The following is a 22,289-nucleotide window of genomic DNA, read 5'->3' on the forward strand; positions in this document are numbered from 1 at the left end:
GAAAAGTAAAGCATTAAACAGGAAAATAATCAAAACTAATATCAGTGTTAATTTAGTACAAATCAAGCTCTTTTAGGGTGCCTGCCTTTTTTTTGCGGTTCGTTAAGGCAGGTGTGAATGCAGCAATCGTACTCGAGTGCGCACAAAGTGGACCAAAAAAAGGGTACCGAGACCTGCTTGAAGAGGTACAATCAGCCAGTGCAGTCGTCCCTCCATAGTATAAAGCAACATTTTGTGTCTGCCGGTTTGTTTACTTGCGGGAGTTCATTGGCATTTTCCCGCACATGAATTCTGACCAATCGATAAGCAGTTTAGAAACTATGTTCAACAGCATCTGGACAATAAGAGACGTGGATTTTGTCGGATGACTGCATTTTGGTTCTTCTCAACTGGTTCGGACCAAAGCCAGCAGTGTGGTGTGAAAATGACCCAAAGACGGCAGAAAATGCTACAATGTGTCTTTTATTGACCTTGGTCTGGACCAAATGAAGCGAACTACAGGTGTGAAAGCATCCTTAAATATCAACAATAGCATCATTACTTATGTTGATTCAATTCACTTAAATGTTAAAAACGAAAGCCTCATATTATTTGATTTGATACGTTTAATAAAAGTAACATTTATTGACCTTTTAAGTAGGTTTTGGTGTTGCAATCGACTTAGAGTAGCTAACTGGGTCACATTTATTTATTTAGCAGACACCTTTATCCAAAGCCACTTAAAAATGAGAATAAAAGAAGCTTAAACCCCTCTTTAAAAAAGAACACTCCACTTTATTAAGGAAAATAAGCTCATTTTACTACTCCCTTCACAGTTTCACCATTTTAAAATCCATTCAGCCACTGCACTTTTAGTTTAGCTTAGCATAGATTATTGAATTAGATTAGCCCATAAGCAACACACTCAAAAAATAGTCCCCAGTAGGTAACATCCAAGGCATCCACCACATGGCATTATTAAACATTATTACACCAGAACGAGAGTATAGTTCCTAGCCATATTACCTAAGAAACATAAGCTTTTCATTTTCTGCCGGTCTTAGTACAGAATGTAACTACAGAAGAGTAAAGCATTAGTTAAATAGGAAAGTTATCAAAACTCTTTGGTCATTTTTTAAGCCAGATGCTAATCCGATTCAATGATCTATGCTAAGCTAAGCTAAAAGTGTCACCACCAGACCCAGAAATCGATTAAATAGATAAAAAAAAATAAATAAATAAAAAAAACGTTTAACTCTAGGAGAGTTTCCCAACGAGTTTCCCAACGAGTTTACCACTCGGACCCGATTTCGGCGCGATTGATTTGGGCCGGAATCGGACAATGAGTCCACAAGCATCCGGCCCGAATCAATCGGGTTCAGATGCGGCTGCCGTAAGAGAGCCGACGCTGCCGCATCCGCGCGGGAATCGGCCCAAGAGTAATGTGCGCTGCGGCCCGGAGCTGGCGCGACTCAGTATTTATATACCTTTATATAAAACCTTTTGGTATTACATTGGTACTTGATACATGGTATTACAACCCTTTGCTAAGCTAAGCTAAAAGTGTCACCCCCAGACCCAGAAATCGATTAAATAGATTAAAAAAATAAATAAATAAAAAACGTTTAACTCTAGGAGAGTTTCCCAATGAGCCTTTTTTTCCTTAATTTACTACAGCAGTAAATATTGAGTCATTTCCAGCTTGGGAAGCTAGTCATCTTGTCTGCGGAATATGTTTAATCTATAGCCGTATGCTCAGATTACTGGTGTGTATGTTTGTTTGAGTTGAGTAGATGAATGAACGCGTGTTTGCACTTGCAATTAGACTCAAAATTGACCCAAATTTTTGGTCCAGATGAGAGAATCTAAAATAACACTGCAGGACAAAAACAGGTCAAAGCTGTATATAGTCAATGCTGCATCAATGCAAAGTGTGTTTACTATTGTTTTAAGCTTTTCTGGCGTCACATAAGCTGCAGTCACTGTAAACACAGACAGAAAGGCCAGCGCAGGATAAAGCAAACGCTCTCCCCATCCAGAATGAAGAGAGTGAAGTCGGGTTATGGTGTTTGTTTTCAGGAGGCATCACTAAAGGTCAGCGTGTTTGCTTGTCAGCTAATTTATTAGCAGAAAGCTTTGTTAAACTCCTGGTGTGGCTTCAAAGAGCACTAAATCTCATTTAGAGCAAATATTTCGGCCGTTGTTTTGATCATCTCCTATTTTTCATCGCTCTCCCTTTGTTCCCTCGCTCTGCCAGTATTTGGTCTCTTCCTGTTCTCCGGTGATATCAGGTTCCTGCTCTTTTCTTTCATTCAGGCTTGTGTTCGGTGACCGAGGGCAGGCATGCAGGGGAGATGAACTGAAACGCTGTCCTCCATCAGCACAGGAGATGCACACTATATTTTCTGCTCAGAATGGGCCTCGTTCAGCAACCTTGCATGTATGAAATGGAAATGCTTTTTGAACAAGACTCGCTTGTTCATTTGAATTGAGAAATTGGACTGAAATTTCGGGAGGCATTTTTTTACCACGTTTTTATTGGTTTTAGTAGCTTTTTCAGTGATGATCTTCAAGTGTCTCCCTCTACCCAGGTGCACAACCTTGGGGTGCTTTTTGAAGTACAGCTTTGTTTTAACTCACACTAGGGCTGTGCAATTAATCGAAAATCCGACTTCGTGTTCGATTATGGCTTCTAACGATTATGAAAAACCATTAATCGAGATAAACGATTATTCCATTATTCACCGCCCCCTGTCCAGAGAGAGAGAGAGAAAGAGAGAGAGAGAGAGAGAGAGAGAGAGAGAGAGAGAGAGAGAGAGAGAGAGAGAGAGCTTTCCCAGATAGCAAAATACACTCGGCTAGATTCTCACCTGCAGGAGACTTACCACTCGGCCCGGCTCCGGCTGCCGGAACGGAAGCGGCAGCATCGGCTCGCTTACGGCCGCCGCATCTGAACTCGATTGATTCGGGCCGAAATCGGACAGTGAGTCTACAAGCATCCGAATCAATCGAGTTCAGATGCGGCGGCCGTAAGCAAGCTGGCGCTGGCGCTGCCGCATCCGCGCCGTAATCGGCCCAAGAGTAATGTGCGCTGCGGCCCGGAGCTGGCGCGACTCAGTATTTATATACCTTTATATAAAACCTTTTGGTATTACATTGGTACTTGATACATGGTATTACAACCCTTTGAGTTGATATAACAGCAAACGCCTGTGTGTCTGCTTGGTGCTTGTGTGTGTGTTTATACAGACAGCTTGGCTGTCTAGACTGTATAGCTGGGTGACTTTTCGGTTTTGTTCTCCCCCGCTCTTTAGCGGGATCCAGCGGGACAACAAATTCTTAATATAAGCGGGAGCGGTCGTGTTCGGGCTAAAACCTGGCGGGTGCGGGCGGGAGCGGGATTCAAAATTTAGTCCCGCGCAGATCTCTAGTCAGAAGCATGCGGTCTGCACTTGGTCTCATTCGCACATTGTGACAGCAGAGAGCACACACATCTAAAGTCTAATCTAAAAATAGGATAATTACACTTTTACCGCGCGTCTCACCAGTCACCTCATTCATCCTCCAAAAATACCAAATAATTTTGGATAAAGATTTATCAAGTTCAAGTTCAATTTATTTATATAGCACGTTTGCAACTGCCACAAGGCTGCACAAAGTGCTTTACAAAGGAAAAAAATAAACAAATGGTATGAGCATAAAACAGTAACCGCAATAGGCACATAATAGGAAAGAACATAGAGTGTAACAATAAAAAGAGCAAAAAAAAAAAACAAAATAGAAATTTTGCCTTTAACTAAAAGATGCGACCACAGTTGACCACACTAAACAAGATTAAGAACAAGATCGTTTTTTAAATTTGATTCTTTGTGTCACTGGTAGACAATGTAGAGACCTCAAAATAGGAGTGATGTGCATATTTCGGGCTTTTTGTTAAAAATCTAGCTGCTCCATTTTGCACTAACTGTAGGCGAGCAATCTGAGACTTAGGCAGCCCAAAATAGAGAGAGTTACAATAGTCCAACCGGGAGGTTATAAGCGCGTGTATGGCAGTTTCTAGAATGTGTGAAGGAAGAGAGGATTTCATTTTAGAGAGAAGGTGGAGTTGGTAGAAACTATTTCCAACCACTTTTGAGATATGTTTATCAAATTTTAAGTTCTGGTCTAATGTTATGCCCAGTTACTCCTCCAAGTTGCCCAGCTTGGGGCGTTTACAGTCCGACAAATCATTGTTATTTTTTCATATGCTGCCACCTTCCCCAATTCCGTAACCCATTCTTGAAATGATGGTGGACCTGTTGAATGCCCTCCCCTCATAATAATTTGTGATTTTAGTAGCTTTTAACATGTACTACAGAAATCAAAACAAAACATACAAAAAATAATAATAATGAATTAAAAAAAAAAACATAGGGAAAAAAAACTATTAAAAAAATAATAATTATATATATATATATATATATATATATATATATATATATATATATAACACACACACACACACACACACACACACACACACACACACACACACACACACACACACACACACACACACACACACACACACACACACACACACACACACACACACACACACACACACACACAAATACATAGGTAAATGCATGTACTTAAACATACCGTTGTTGTTATGTAATTGTACCTTTATAATGTATATCAATAGCAGGTGATACAGAAATCCTACAAAGGGATTCCCAGTTTTAAAAAGGCTGATTTTTCTAAATCTAAACAATAAGACAATTCCCGCAACCACGGTCTAAAATGTGGGCTTTCTGAATTTTTTCAAAAACTAGCTAAGTTTTGCATGTAACTGTAACTGAAAGTTTCTTATCTGAACTAGTAAAAGTGCTTGTAATAGGAAAAAAAATTAAATACAGTTTTGGACATTTGGGTATATCCTGATTTAATAGCATGGATAAAATGGTCAGATTTTCTTCCAAAAATGTTCGACCAAAGGAAACTTCCATAAACAATGATATAGATTTCCTATCTCTTTATTGCATTTAGGATACATTTTAAAGCCGATTCAATTTATGTCGCAAAATGACATGCTGCACATTTATTTACTGCTGTTGTTACTATTAAATGATTATTAGTAATAGTTTAATAGAAATAAATTAATATAGTAATATTTCTTAAGAACGTGCATGTTATTTTGAATTATAATAATATATATTAGCTTAAGCAAAAACGTTTTACAATATAACAATTACTTCTACGGATAACAATTACTCGAATTGTGTGATTATGATCGTGATATACTGCATATAATTACAGCTTTTTATTTTAAAATGGTGTAAGAATTTATTTTTTATTTAATAATCTTAAGAATAATTTTATAAATAAATTGGTGGTTTCGATTTTTTTCCGCATTTTGCTGTTATTTTTATTACTACTATTATTTTATTATTATCATCATTATTCAATAGTTAATAACAAACAATAATTTTATATCAATAAGTTGATTTCCATGATAAATAAGTTGATTGACACAATATTAGATGATTCTAGCGCATTTATATATTGTTGTTGTTTTATTATTAAATGATTAGGTAATAGTTTAATAGAAATGTATTGATAATTCATTAAAAATAATATGTTTTTGTAAATTATAATAGTATATATTTGCTTAAGCAAAAAAGTTTTACAATATAATAACAGTAACTTCTACGAATAATTTTGTATAATCACATTCTTTTCTTACATTTTGCCGTGTTATTTTTATTATTATTGCTGAATAATTAATAACAAATAATAATGTAATATAAATAAGTTGATTATTATATATTGATGACTCTTAATAATTCTTTTATAATTCATTTAAAACATTAGTTTAATTATGCCAATAGTTTAGGTGTAAAAATGTACAATATAACAACATCGTCGTATATATTAACGTTAGAATTTATGATAATGATAATGATTTTGAATTATATATACAGTATACACACACACAGCATGTACTGTACATCTATTATAGCTTTTACAATAATACACATTTTATTAGCATTTTAATTGCTGCTTTGTGTGCTTTTTAGCATGCTCCTGTGTTATTTAATGTCCGTCCTATATTTAATGTCAGTCTCATGCAAATCAAAAACTTAAATATGCAAGATTTGCATAAGTATTCAGATTATCAATTATGTTCATAAACTAAAAACAAATGTCTGCCCTTTGTCTTTGTATTGCTTTCAAACAGGAACAAATACAACCCGATCAGCACTAATATCAAATTCTCACTTGCCCATACAAACGGCAGCATTATTGAAGTAAACAAAGGCTTTATTAAATGCTTTGCATGACCTTTCTGTCGTTCTTCTATGTTCACGTGATAAAACGACGCCTGTCAAAATGAATTCTTTCGTTTCTTTGTTCCTTGTTGCTCTCCCATGCATGCTTTCTCTAGGCTGCTAATGGCATTCCTGCAGCGGGTCAAGCTGGTTTAGGTTTAAACACTTTCACAGAATCTTTAAATGCAGGTGAAGGGTGTGTTCAAGGAAAACAGCATGTTTTGAAAGGGTACGTCCCCTTGTTTTGAAACGCAAACCCTACACTTTTATATTTCCACTCATTTGTGAAACCATGAAAAGCATTTAGCATCCAGGGAGCAACACAAAAACTCTTTAAATCATGGAAAATTTTGCGTTTTATGAAGGTTATTCACTCTAAAAAGTATTTTTAACAATTGGCGAACCAAAAAATGATGCTTCTGTAGCATAGATGGAAAAATGACCTGCTAAAAACCTTTCAGAGCTGACTTTTAAAGAGTGACGAAAGACTAAATTACATATTTATGATAACATTTTTTGCAATTCACTTTAATTCATCTTTATTTCTATAGCGCTTTTACATTGTAGATTGTGCCAAAGCAGCTTAACATAAGAGTTTTAGTAAATTGAGTTTTGCATATGGGTAATTTTATAAAGCTTAAAACTTATTACAGCTCAGCAGCATGTTTATATGTGACCTTTGACGATGGATCCAGTGTCAATTAAATTTTTGGAAAATCAAAGCTTTCCATTGATGTATGATTTGTTAGAATTAACCAATATTTGGCAAATATATGTGGAAAATACTTTTTAGAAAATTGCCTTAAAAGTTGTGTAAATGAAGTGCTTAAAGCATATTACTAATAAAAAATAATATATAGAATGTATATTTACTTAATATTCTAATCACTTTTGGCTTAAAAGATATATTTATTTTATATATTTTATTGCATATTATTGCATATATATATATATATATATATATATATATATATGAATAAAATGTTCAGGCGTTTGTTCTTGTTGCTTAGGGAACGAACGCACACAATGCACACAGTACATCACATTTGGTGAGCGAAAGCGACTCTCCAGATAACACGAATGATCGCGTTAATCAAATTTGCTTAAACTAAGCGTTCTAATGTGTATTTTCCAAGCAAGGATTCTGACACAGCAACGTGAAGCAGATGCTTAACAAAAGTTGCATGTATAGGGGGAAACACGTCAAACTTAATGACACATTTGAGGGCTCATGGAATCAACTTAAAGGCAGAGGAATGCACGGTCTCTGAAAGCTTGTGACATCATCAGGCACTTTCAATAAGCACGTACATGGACACCAATGCTTCGATTTTAATATGATTTAGACAATACTCCGATTAAGAGTCTAGACTACCATGTAAACAGTGATTTTTGATTCCCTTAATGGACCACAGTCACCTTCATTGTGAAATGCGGAGGTTTTTTCTTTCCATTCAATGTGCTGTATCAATATCCATTAAAAGAGCACTCTTCCACCAGTCCTTACTTAATGCTCGCATCAAAATTAAAAATTAAACACCTGAAATTCCCATCACTGTGTATAGGTTTGAAAAATATGGAGGGGAGGGGGAGATTCTAGCATGCAGACCCTGTGATGAAGAGAATCAGCACCTCCAAAGGCCAAGTCCGAGGCCATGGTGCTCCACCGGAAAAAGGTGGTTTGCCATCTCCAGGTTGGAGGAAAGTCCTTACCCCAGGTGGAGGAGTTTAAGTATCTCAGGGTTTTGTTCACGAGTGAGGGAAGGATGGAACATGAGATTGACAGGCGGATTGGTGCAGCGGCAGCAGTAATGCGGTCAATGTACCGGTCCGTTGTGGTGAAGAAGGAGCTGAGCCGAAAGGCAAAGCTCTCGATTTACCGGTCAATCTACGTTCCTACTCTCATCTATGATCATGAGCTTTGGATCATGACCGAAAGGACAAGATCTCGGATACAAGCGGCCGAAATGAGTTTCCTTCGAAGGGTGGCAGGGCGCAATGACGGTAATCGATTTTCTATAACATTTAAGACGGGATCATGAAAGGAACAAAAAGCAACTCATGTAAACACATTAATCATTTTATTGTCTTATTCAGATTAAGGCAAATCATTAGATTATTTATGTCCATGTAAATGGTCACAAGCCTTAACCCTAGAAAAAGGGAGTTCAGTATTTTGATGACAGCCTTTCCACAGGATAATAGTAAGCTAATGTCATTTCATAACGCAAATCTTAAATTCATGCTAACAAACAAATGGTCGAGGCAAATATATTAATGCAATTCAAATATATAAAATATGAATGGATGTTTACTTTATACTTTAATTATATTGTTCTATTAATTTTTTTCCCCCATCCCCCATAATTTTGTGGCTCAAAAGTATGGGTTCAGGCACCGATTTGGCACCTTTTTAATATTATCAATTTAGGACCGGTATCAAAATAACACCAAACGATACCCAACCCTAAATAATGGTAACGGTTTAGTACCGGGTTAAACAGTAATTCATTTGATTAACCATTACTGAAAAAAGTTTTACCGTTAGTAACGCTGTTTATTTATAGCTTGTATTCACATCACTGTGTAAAGGTTTGAAAAATATGGAGGGGAGGGGGAGATTCTAGCATGCAGACCCCGTGATGAAGGAGAATTTATTACTTCATACCTAAATTTGATAAACAAAACCTAGATATCTGCATCTGAAAAATAGCCATCAGAGAAATCTCTTCCTATTGTAATTACATTTTAGCATTTACCCTGTTTACATCAATTTTGCAAGAGTTTTATATATATATACACTACTAGAATGATGCCCAAATCATATTTTTTACCACAATAAGTGACTGATCTTTGGTCAGTCATGTATTTTGTAGCAGTTTGGCTAGAGTGTGCGTTTATCATTACATGTCTGATTGATGTTGTGGTTGGATGCGTTTTACTCCAGATGCATATAAACAAGGGAAGAGGTCAAATGTGTGAAGACAGGGTCAAACATGTGGGTGGCATGGAATATTTAAGAGCGCACAAACACACACACACACACACACACACACACACACACACAATGACAATTACAGCAACAGGAGTTTCAGTTCCTTAACATATGTATAGGTCATAAAGTTACTTATTTATTAACAATATTTGTGACCTTGTCATTTATTAATGAACATTATGGTTAAAATTCATTTTTCCATGCAAGTAGAGTTAGGAATGTTTGGATGTTGAAGGAGGTTACAAAAGAGTGCTGCTATGCGGATGTTGCAAGTAACCACAACAACACATCCTCAATATTATTTCTGGTCCTTAGATAGCTTATTGTTATTATTATTTCTGGCCTCCTGTAGCTTGTAATAGTAGAGGATGACTTTAGTAACAGCAGGGTCATGGGCAGGCCCACACAAACTCTGCAGATTTCCTCTGATTTTTAAACCCATTATTCAGTCTGTTTATTGACTCATGTAAATGTGTGTGAATAGATATTCAGTTTTTACATTGATTTCAGTAATACTATTAAATAACATGAGTAATTTATGTACAATATAAAGTAATATTTTTTCTATTTTAGTAATTTTTAACTATTATTTATTTTCAAAATCGATCATTAGCATGATCACACACTACACACTCTGTCTCACAAAACTGCTCATCTCTCTAAATTTGAACATTCTTCAAAACATTTGGGATAATGTAAAGTATAAGTCGCCAATATTTACAGTTGAAGTCAGAATTATTAGCCCCCCTGTTTATTTTTTTCACCAATTTCTGTTTTTTTTTTCAACACATTTCTAAACATTATAATTTTAATAATATTTTGATATTGAGATATTTTTCAAGACACTTCTATACAGCTTAAAGTGACATTTATTCTGTAGACAGTCAGAAAAAAAATGCTTAAAAAGCTAATAATACTGACCTTAAAATGGTTCACATTTTTCTAGCTGAAATAAATCAAATAAAACTTTCTCCAAAAGAAAAAATATCATCAGACATACTGTGAAAATACCCTTGTTTTGTTAAACATCATTGGGGAAATATTAAAAAAAAAAGAAAAAAAAAATCAAAGGGGGGGCTAATAATTCTGACTTCAACTGTGTGTGTGTGTATATATATATATGTATGTATATATATATATTAGGGATGTAACGGTATCAGAATTTCACGGTACGGTAATACCTCGGTATGAATGTCACGGTACGGTATTTATTGAATCATTTACAGGAAAAAACAAAACTTATGAAAATACTCCAAAAAAGTGCCAAAAGTGTCAATGACATACAAATTAGCCATCTATCTGTAAGCTTTGAAACAGGAACTTCAATTTTAATAACAAAAAATTATTAAACCATGTAAAAAAAATAAAGTTTCAATTTAGTATTGTTGAAAACTCATCACAATCAACATTTAATCACACTCAGCCCATCTACCCAGATGAGAGCTCTGCTAGTCGGACTTCTCATCAAGCATCTCCCGCTGGATCTAATCTCACTATATTTATTAAACGTGATATTTCATTCATCTTGTTGTCTTTATTTAACGACATATTCCCTGACTTTGGTCATTGGAATCTATTACTTGTTCTCAGGTAACGTGTTTTGGCTGAGCGCAAAGATAAGTTAATGATTAATGTAACCACGTCCATTCTGTATATTGACTGATCGCCTTTATTTCCTATAATGTATAAACTTATTGTATGTTACACTTTTAAAATGGCCATTATCGATTCTTAAAACTGATATTCAGCAAAAGAGAGGCTGTTTCGTATTTTCACTGAAATTGAAAGGAGGCAGTTGTTATCGGCTCCGTTTTGTTATAAATATCCACACAGTGAAGATGACGCTCATATATGCAGCACGACGCCTCAACATGTCTGCTGTCTAAGTTGCTAATATTAAAATGAAAATAGGCAGTTCCTTAAATCATGTTTACATTTTATTGTTGAGAAAGTGAAACAACGAAGCCAGGGTGATGTGAATGAAGTTATAAAGTAAACTGTTCCCTTTAAAGATTTACCCGTGTCCTCGGTATAGTCTGCTTTTCCATATCAAACTGAGAAGAAGAGACTGCAGCCTTGATCAAAACTTGCGAAGTCTGAACTTACACGGAGAAGATTCAGGACTGAACTGTGTGTTAGGCTACTTAATATTCAGGAAAAGCCCCAATCAGAGAGGCGAACGTCTGCAGCCCCGCCTCCGCTTTCAGACGTCTCCGTTTTCCATCATCCACACTGAGACTGAGCAGCAGCGTTTCAGAATGAAAACAACCTCTCCTGCGTTTTCGAAACGCTCCGTTTTCGGCGCTCGAGAACTCCGGCGTAGTGTGGACGGTTGGCGTAACCGTAGCAAAACTTATGCGTTTTCAAACTAAAACGCATTAGTGTAAACGGGGCCTTAGAGTTTTCCAGCTCTTTTCATCCCCGCTTCTAGCAGCACACTCCATTTCCGCATTACTGGATCTGTAGCGACAACAGACCGCAAGGGATGATGGTCAAGCATGGGCTGATGGGAACAGTAGTTTTCGCTACCTCCCATTCGCTTCAATCGCCTGAGCAAATTTTCTCAGAAGACCTATAGTTTTACCGAGTCATGCGACTTCGGTAATATCGAAAAAAATTAATATTGCGGTATGACGGTATTTACAATACCGTTACATCCCTAATATATATGTATATATATATATATATGTATATATGTATATATATATATATATATATATATATATATATATATATATATATGTATGTGTGTGTGTGTGTGTGTATATATATATATATATATATATATATATATATATATATATATATATATATATATATATATATATATATATATATATATATGTATATGTATATATATATATATATATATATATATGTATATATATATATATATATATATATATATATATATATATATATATATATATATATATATATATTAGGGATGTAACGGTATCAGAATTTCACGGTACGGTAATACCTCGGTATGAATGTCACGGTACGGTATTTATTGAATCATTTACAGGAAAAAAAAAAACTTTTGAAAATACTCCAAAAAAGTGCCAAAAGTGTCAATGACATACAAATTAGCCATCTATCTGTTAGCTTTGAAACAGGAACTTCAATTTTAATGACAAAAAATTATTAAACCATGTAAAAAAATAAAGTTTCAATTTAGTATTGTTGAAAACTCATCACATTTAACATTTAATCACTCACTTAGATAGAGATGGGTTTAAAGGAAAATTATCATATAAATATAATCTGGTAAAAGCTGGTATCTCTGGGCATTTACAATGTCCCCTGCAACAGAAAAAAACCCTCTCATTTGGGACTGAGGTTTCTGGGACAAGAGAGATATGACTTGGTCCATGTTGACAGCAGTGGGTAACGTTGTGCATTGTCTTTCCCCCACTTGAGAAGACAAAACATGAGTGAGATAGAGGGTCTCTTTGCGGTACAAGTCAATGTCTGCATCAATCTGAACAGTGTGCTGTGTTTCTGCAGTCCCCATGACTGTTATTAGTCGTATTCCCCAACTTGCAGGCACGTGCACACATAGGGCTCAACCTGTGCAGTGCACATGCCCTTTTTAGTCTTGGATAGAAAATGCCCTTCCAAAACGATCAAAAGTGCCCCCGCGACGCGACACAACCTCCGTCCAGTCCAGCCCTTCAGTAGGCGCGCGACAACACCTCTCTTGATTATGCGCGCTCAACCCCCCCTCGGCGCTTTACAATACGCGCGCCACAACACAGCTGATCAGAACGCGCGCGACAGCACCGCTATTCAGCACGCGCGCGGCGACAACACCCGCTTTAGGTTCAATCATTTCCATCTTTTTTTCATCTCCGCTACTAGCAGCACACTCCATTTCCGCATTACTGGATCTGTAGCGACAACAGACCGCAAAGGATTATGGCCACGCCGGGGCTGATGGGAAATGAAGTTTCAGCTACCTCCCGTTCGCTTCATTCGCCTGAGCAAATTTTCTCAGAAGACCTATAGTTTTACCGAGTCATGCGACTTCGGTAATATCGAAAAAATTTAATATTGCGGTATGACGGTATTTACAATACCGTTACATCCCTAATATATATATATATATATATATATATATAAACACTGCTCTAGTGGTTTTTAGATAATTTAAAGAGGGCCTATTATGGAAAAATGCCATTAATGCCGTTCTGTAGGTCTGTTGGAGACATTCATAAATATTTCTACCAAATCTAATAAATATTGGAGACCTACTCGTTCATAAACACACTAAATCGCACTTCAGCAATGTTTATTTGAGAGCGCACAAGAAAAGGCATTTGAGCAGCGCACTGTATATTTGAAGGGGCGTGCAAGAAGTTATGCATGAACAGAGGAAATCATTGTGCAAGCAAATGCAAGCAATGCTTGTATTACATGATGCGATCTCGACTTGTAATACTGCTCTCATACCATTTGTCATTGAAATAACGCCACAGGTAGTTGGTAGATCTGTGTAAAAGGCCTGCCGCCACAGCTGGAAAAAAATCCTAGAGGAAACACTGAATGATAAGTGTATATTATTTAAATAAGGCAAATTAGTCAATTAACCATTTCAAATAGTGTACAAATATTTTGCAGCCAGTTCAGATGTCATTTCATCTTCTCCGAGTATGTAGTAGAGTTTTTCTAAGTGGATTATTAAAGAATTAACTGTTTAATGTTTCTTTCGCTCTCGTGGCTTTGCATGGACATTTAGCTGTGAAGCTAAGCGAAAATATGTTTGAATAAAAAGGTTATGTAAAAACACATACAGTTAATGACAACTTTCTAAGGCGAAAGCTTAATACTGGACATTAGGAGATTTAGAAACCCCGGCCGGATGCATTTTTAAAGTGCCAAAAAGGCTTGTCTCTGGGTCTGCAGAGCATGTGACTGTTGGGAGAGTTGACCGTTCTTGCGCACACAGAACCAGCAGTAGCCTACAAAACTGGTGAACAAGAGGCAATTTTCTTCTGGTTAATCAATCGCGAATATTTGGTTATCTCAGGCGGATATAAAAAAATTGTAAAAGGATGATAATAATAGTAAAAAAGTATACTTGGGCAGCCGATAATATATCTGGGAAGCCCAAGTAAAGTCCATCAAAGGCCTGTCACATACACTTTCATGTAGTTGATGACGCGCGAAATGGAGGGCAGAAAGTGGTTCTTCAACATAGGAATCGCTGTAAGAACACCAAAATGTGTCTGTTTTATGTTGTTTAAATTTGTTTAAATTGGCTAATATAAGAAATGTAGACATGTAATAAACATTCATTCAATACATCCATGTACAACCTTTTTTTTTTGGAACGATTCGTTTGACAGCAGTAATCAAGATTATATGCAGGCCTAACTGTGTATAAATGTGTGTGTTATAAACAATTCAGATGCAAAAACCACCACACTTATACAAATTGCCATTTAGGGCGTACTCACACTATGCCATCCGTACCGTGCCCAGGCCTGTTTCCCGGATCGTTTGAGAAGTATTAGTGCACTGAATCAAGCATGGTTCACTTGGCCGGCCCTGGCCCGGTTGGAAGAGGTGTGCCTGAGCGCGGATCCCTTGAGCTTTTCCACGGTACGCTTGTGTGTGAGTGCAAAACGCGCCAAAGCCCGAAACTGAAAGCAAGACGTGACTTTTAAGGGACTGTTTCATATGATTTATTAATCATTCTTACTGTTCAGTGAACGCAAACTGCCGTAGTTTATTAAAGACGCAAACCCCTCACTGCACGACAGCTGCGCACCTTCAGCAGACCTCCTCATTCCTGCAGCACGAGGGCTTTATGATTGTTTATGAGCGCCAAAAGTGGCGGATCTGTTTGGCGAAATATCTGACTGCATGTCACTGCATCCCTAAGGACTGTTTGGCGAAATATTTGACGGAGTGTCACTGCATAACAAACGACTGAAACGATATAACTAGAGAACTCTCCACTGTGCTGCTGAGTGAGAGAGCGCTTCTCATTGAACAGCGCAGCAGCGATGACGTAAGCGTGCCGAAGCCCGTTTGTTGTGTGAGTGCGGGCCGTCAGGGGAGACGGGAGGGGGGACAAGCGTGCTTTGGCCCGGTTCGAAGCAATTGTACCTAGTGTCAGTACGGCCTTAATCGCAGTAATGAAATCTCTGTCCTGTTTTCTGTCCCACTCAACATTACGCTGCATGAATTTTTTAATTAGCCTACATTAGTAACAGTTAATTTTGTTATGGTATAAACTTTAATCCTAGAAAAGGCAAAAATAAATAAATAAATTAAGACATTTGTAACAAAATCAACGACTTTGTATAACAAAGTCAAGGCTATTAAGGCCTTAATTTGAAATTATCAAGACTTTTTCAATGCTTTTAAGACCCCGCGAGTACTCTGCATGTAACGTAATAGCTTATACAGTATCTACCGCCTCGATGACAGGCAAAAATATTTTAGTTCAGTATAAACTCGGCCTTCTTCTTGATATAAGGATCATGCCCAACATATGTGCTTCTTTTCTATTTATATCTCTAATGAAATCTTGTATAAATCCCAAAAATACGGACTTTCCCCTATGTCTCCATTCAGTTTTTTACCTACTGCCCTCCATCTGAATTTTGTGCACCAGAAACACGTGATTGAAAACAACCTATACTGATATATGTAGCTCCGCCCACTTTTGAAAGGAGCACACTCTAATTTGAATTTAAAGTGACAGTCATCAAAACAGCACATATTGGATCAAAGCCTAAAAGGGGCAGTTTCAAAGAGTTATAAAACATTATTAGTGTAGTATTTTGAGCTGAAACTGCACACACACACTATAGAGACATCATTATTTTAAATTTTGTGTAAAAGGGCCATAATAGATCCCCTTTAATTATATACATATTGTGCCTTCAATGCATCCTGGCTGAATAAACTGATCCTGATTGTAAACATTTGAACAGTGCTGGGGGGTTTACAGGAAGTTGCATGCTGTTCAGATCTCTATAGTGACCAGCGAGGTCCTCTAAGGGGCAGGTATGTGAGGAATGCTGAGGGCATTTGAGCAGAAGAGTTCAGAGATACACATGCTGCGCTTTAAATCACCATTGTTAATGCGCTGATCAGAGATTCTGCATCAACTCCAGCAAACGTCCGTTCATTCCAGTGATTAATAGAGATATTATTAGCTGTGAAACACTCCGCAGTCAGCTGATCACACCCTTCTGAAGACAGAGCGATAAATCAGGCTTTAAAAGAGAAAGAATGTTTTAAAGGGAGGTATGAGACACGCTGTTCGCTTTTAAAGAGATGGTCATGAAATAAAAACTCTCACGCTCAAACAACCAAACTAGGGCTGCATGATATTGGACAAAACTGACATTGCGACACTATTTTTCAGCGAAATATTGAGTTTAATTACACCAGAAGAAATTAAAAGCTCTATTCAGAAGGAATTCATCATTTTAGATTGATTGGGGGGGTTTTGTAGGGGAGCGTATGTGCATGAAACTTACATTTAGCAGATGGTTTTGTCCAAAGTGACTTACAGTTGAGGAGGCATTCAGCAATTCAACAACAAGAGGCAGTAGACACAAGTGCCAATTATGCAAAGGAACTTATTTGTGCTCAGAGAATTAAGTGCTAGAGTAATGGTGCAATCACACCAGATGCGAATAAAGCATCAAGAGCGAGTGATTTACATGCTAAGTCAATGCAAAGATGCAAATAGACATCCTGTGGTGCAATTCGCACAAATCGAGAGTTTTGTGGGTTTGAGTTTAAACTTTAGTGGACATTCGTGCCAAGTTAAGCAATCATAAGCTTGCTTTTGTAGAGACGTGATTATGACGTAGTGCCTGTTTATGGTGTCCTAAGGGGAAATTTTCCTGGAGACACCGTACAACAGCTCATCAAACTGGGCTCGGCTTAAGCCTGGTTTATGCTCAACGCGTCCACTAGTTCGCTTGAGTGTGCACGACGAATGTGACGTCAACGTGGGGTTTGCGGAGGTTCGCTTTGGGTGCGTGCAACATGATTTCGGCCGGCGGAGCACAAGTTTTTTTTTTTTTTTTTTTTTTTTTTTTTTGTAGACATGAGCGAACAGCGCGTAAGGCACTGCAACTGATTTGAGTTGAATGAGAATCACTTTAAAGAGTTTGTCTTAAACAGGTACGCCTGTACAGACATCTTTATGATCCGTGATCAGAGAGATAACCAGATGATCAATAATTCTTGGCTAGAAATTGCAACAGCCGTGTGAAAGGAAGAAAGTTTTTTGTAAAAGGTTTGGAAAAACCTGAGGGATGAGTTTATTAAAGCCAAAAGAGGCCATGGCAAAAGAGATGCAGGTACACAATTACAGAAATATGTTTTTCCACCAGTCATAAGGTTTACACTGATATATATGTTTAATTTTGAATTTAAAACAATTTATTAGTTACAAAACTATAATTAAGGAACAAATTATTTCTGTGATGACTGGAAAGGAATACTGAAGGCCTGTTTTTCTAGGCTTTATTGGTGATAATGGTCAGGAGTGTTGGACCATCACTGTCTTTTTAGCATAAGTATAGGACAGAAACTAGCCAGACAGTAATGTGTGAATTGTGGAACGGGCTAAAAAAAAAACATTGTATTTTTTAGTAAGTGTGCCGTTTTGCTTTTATTCTTGCCATAATAAAAAATATATATTTGTAGAGCAGCCCATAATCTCGTCAGTAATATTTTAAACATTAATAGGAAAAACTGTCCGAGACATGAACAAAAGCAAGTGATGCATTAAAGTTTGATTAAAAAAATTATAAAAATCCTTATAATTATTAAAATAGTTTATAAAAACAATAAAAATAGTTTAAAAACCTTGAATGATATTAAAGATATGACATAGTTGCGGAAACTTCCTACTTCTCTGTTTATCCTTCTGACTTTATGGTCAGCTTCTTTTGACCACCCCCTGTTATTTTAAAGAACATCACACGGCAAGTATAAAAGCCTTGTCTGTTTTGCGGGGTGCGTGTGCAGTCAGCAGAGGTGCGCGATGCGGCACCAGGCGAAAGTATAAATCCAGCTTTTGCACTGCTGAAAGCCTCTATCTTCCAGGTGTAGTTTTTGAAGGAGTTGATGAACTGCTGGGTGCAGATTAAAAGAGGATGGCCAAATGAGAACTTTTATGTCAAACTATAGTATAAAAACTACTCGTCAAAAAGAATAAAACATTAAACAGAATAAATACAGGAATGAAGAGCGCTCATATATTATTAGCTGTCAGTCAGCACCCGCTCTTTTTTTTCTGGTCATTGTGCTTTTGCTTTGTGCAGTGTAAATGCAGACAATTGGATACGAGTCAGTTTTAAAAGATAATGTAAGCTGGTCGTCAAAAAAAAAAAAGATAGAGTTACAAAATTAGAATTGACCATCAAGATCTGCAGTTTAAATGCAGTGAAAACACAGATACACGGACACTAGGTCGTTTAAAAATTGCGTTGATCATTCGATCCATCAATGAGCTGACATATGATCGATCTGCTGATTGGTTGACTGATCTACGTGGCTTTCAATGCTTTACTTCCATGTATCTGTGTTTGGACTCTGTGAACAGATACACTTTACAGCTAATCAGTCATTTCGCTCAACAGCTCTCAGATGTTTAAATTTCAGTACTGATTGGTACCAAAGTCGTTACTTTAGACAACACTACTTTGTACAAATAAAATTAAATTAGACTGATAGTATCTCCCCAAGTAGTTCTGTTTTGGATACACTATAAAAGTAATTCTGGATGAGCATTTTTTTTTTTCTTTTAATGGATTACATAAACTGTGCAGTGACTCCTTATGCTTGTTTTCTATTGTGGCTGCTTGTCAAATATAATCCCGACTAGACATCCTGTGATGTGACTATTGCAATTTCGATGCGGAAACATTTTATTGTGCATCAATAGTCCAAACTATTTATTTTTCCATATTAATGGCTCATGCTAGAGAAAGAAAGTCCTACTGGTTTGGAACGACACCTATTTTTAGCTGAACTGTCCCTTTAAGTAAACATTGTTGTTGGGTTTGTTTGGATCGTCTTTTGTGTTTGTTGTCTTTTATTTTCTGTGTGTTAAGCCTTTAAAAGGAGAGTGATGACACACTGCCTAACTATAGGAATGCCGTTTCAACATTACTTGGGTTTCTCTGAGAGATGAGAGAGCCCGCTGGCTGCTGTTTTGCTGTCTAAGCTCTTGTCGCTGCAGATTGGGTGGAAGATACTGTACACAGGCAAACACACACTAATACACACTCAAAGCACTTGTTGTTGTAATATTTTCTTACCTTCTATAACAAACAAACATTCAGTTTATGATATCAGGAGTAAGAGTTTGTGTGTGTGTGTGTGTGTGTGTGTGTGTGTGTGTGTGTGTGTGTGTGTGTGTGTGTGTGTGTGTGTGTGTGTGTGTGTGTCTCTGTGTAATAATTTTATTTATTATTATATTTATAATTTTACAAAATATTGCTGTTCCAAATAAATAATGTTGTTTCAAATTATTTATTCAACAAATAATCCTGAATAAAATTATCTGCTGATTTTATTTATTAGAATAGATTAGAGCTTTCTTTAAATATATAAATAATTATTGTTAAATATTAATATATTATTATTAATGCATTAAGTAAAATTCATAAATTAACTACTTAAACATTTTTCTGAAGTCATTCACAATTACTTAAAATTTAAAACAAGAAAATTCAAATTTAAATTTGTTTGCAAGAAATTGGTTGACACTGAATCTACAAATAATTTTAACAACAAAAATATGGTATATTTAACATGTCTGTTAGTATCTTTTTACTTAGTACTATGAATAAAGACTGGTATTATACCAATAAATATAACTATATGTCTCCGTTAAATAGGTTTATTAAGATCACATATTCTTTGAGAGGAAAAGATCAAGTATTTAAAAAGATTTGGAATCCATTTTTGAATTATATTAAAACAGTACCACTTGATTTGATTTGACAAAATGTCTTTTTTCCCACTGGTTTATACTGTATCTCCTCCCTTTTTATTTTGCTTATTTATTTTATATACTGTGTGGGTTTTAATTTAGTTTGTTTGCTGCTTTGTTTTGATCTTCTGTATTGTTAACTCTTGAAAAAGCTAAATAAAAATATATAATCATAAAAAAATAGATTTATTAATACATTTCCTAGGGTTATGACATACTTTTAAAAATTTGATAGCCGACGCCCAGCTCATTTGCATTTAAAGAGACACAGACAACAACAGTATGTTTTTATTTCTGTCAAAAAAAACAACAACTAGCATTTAGTCTAAAAAAATCATCTGTCGGGCATTTTTAGCTCAAATTCAGACAAATTCTGGGAATAACATAAGAGTTTTAATACATTTGGTTAAAGGGGTACAGTAGAAAATATAAAATACACTCCCTGACAAAAGTCTTGTCGTTGATCCCAGTTGTAAAATCAACAAATCATAACTTGACTTCTACTTGACTCCATTTGGAAAAGTGGAAGAAAGTTGATTTTTCCAGTGAATCAACTGTTCAACAGCATCCAAATCATCACAAATACTGCAGAAGACCTACTGGAACTCTCATGGACCAAAGATTCTCACAAAAAAAAAATCAAACATGTTTGGTGAAGGAAAAATCATGGTTTGGGGTTACATTCAGTATGAGGGCGTGTGAGAGATCTGCAGAGTGGATGGCAACATCAACAGCCTGAGGTATCAAGACATTTGTGCTGCCCATTACATTACAAACCTCAGGAGAGGGCAAATTCTTCAGCAGGAGAGCACTTTTTCTCATACTTCAGCCTCCACATCAAAGCTCCTGAAAATAAAGGTGCTCCAGGATTGGCCAGCCCAGTCACCAGACATGAACATTATTGAGCATATCTGGTGTAAAATGGAGAAGGCATTTCAATCCAAAGACTTTTGATGAACTCTGGGAGTTCTGCAAGAACAATTTCTTTGCCATTCCAGATGACTTTATTATTACGTTATTTAAATCACTGGTCATATTTTATTTTGGTAAAATAATCGTAATCTAGAGGCCTTTGCCTTTCATATAAGCCACTTCTGATGCCAAATGATCAACTAGAAGTCAAGTTTTAATTTGTTGTTCCTAAAACTTAAATAGGCGACAAGACTTTTGTCAGGTAGTGTATTCTTCACACTTTATCATATACAGTTCCTTAGATTACAAAAAACTATTTGACAGATGTTAATGTTAAAATTACTACATGTAAAACAACATTTTCTTTACAAAAAGTGTATTTAGATGCTGTTCTTGGTGGAAAAGTAGCGAATATTTGTACTTCAGTATTAAAGCTACATTAAAAAAAAGTATGCAATAATTCTGTGCATGTCGGAGCTTGTTTTTGCCAACTGAACAGGCTGAAATAATGCTTTTCACTATGTAAATGCCTGAGCAGTGGAGGGTTGTTCGCTGGTGATTGTCGGCATATGCAGTGTGAATTGGGCTTTTAGTGTAAATAAAAACCTCTGCCAGCATGGCAAGTGTAAACAGACAGTGTGTAATAGAAACTCACTGCAGGACATCGATGCGAGCATGTGGTGAATGAACTGGCCCGAGCCTCCTTTGTCAAATACACATACAACAACTCAGCATATGAACATTATAGAGTCAGTCCCACACAGACACGTGAAGGAGAGAAGCTCTGTGGAAATAGCAGCGTTTGAATAGCATTTTAGCTCTCTCTGCTGTAACATTACAGTGCCTCTGGCCATGCCCCTTAAGGCTGATTTATACTTCTGCGTCAAACGTCGGCGTATGCTACGGCGCTGACGCATAGCCCTTCGCCGTGGCCATCGCCGTCACTGACGTGCACCTCTCAAAAAATCTAACTACACATCGCAACGACGCGTAGCGTAAGCTCTGTGATTGGTCGGCTTGGTAGTGCTGACGAGTCTGGGCGGGACCGAGAGCCGGGATTGTTTACAAGTGTGGAGTCCCGTGAAGGAGCTCCGGATGGAAAGTTTTG

General features: G+C 36.6%; 1 protein-coding gene and 1 long non-coding RNA gene across 6 annotated transcripts in view; one reads left to right on the forward strand and one right to left on the reverse strand.

Annotated features, from left to right (window-relative positions):
- LOC137488778 (uncharacterized) overlaps window positions 1-22,289 on the reverse strand; it is a 385,094-nt gene that overhangs the window by 320,641 nt on the left and 42,164 nt on the right. The window lies entirely within an intron of this gene.
- The window catches only part of shroom3 (shroom family member 3), a 150,774-nt gene that overhangs the window by 71,882 nt on the left and 56,603 nt on the right, over window positions 1-22,289 (forward strand).

This window comes from Danio rerio, chromosome 21, assembly GCF_049306965.1.
Source record: "Danio rerio strain Tuebingen ecotype United States chromosome 21, GRCz12tu, whole genome shotgun sequence".
Classification (NCBI taxonomy): Eukaryota; Metazoa; Chordata; class Actinopteri; order Cypriniformes; family Danionidae; genus Danio; species Danio rerio.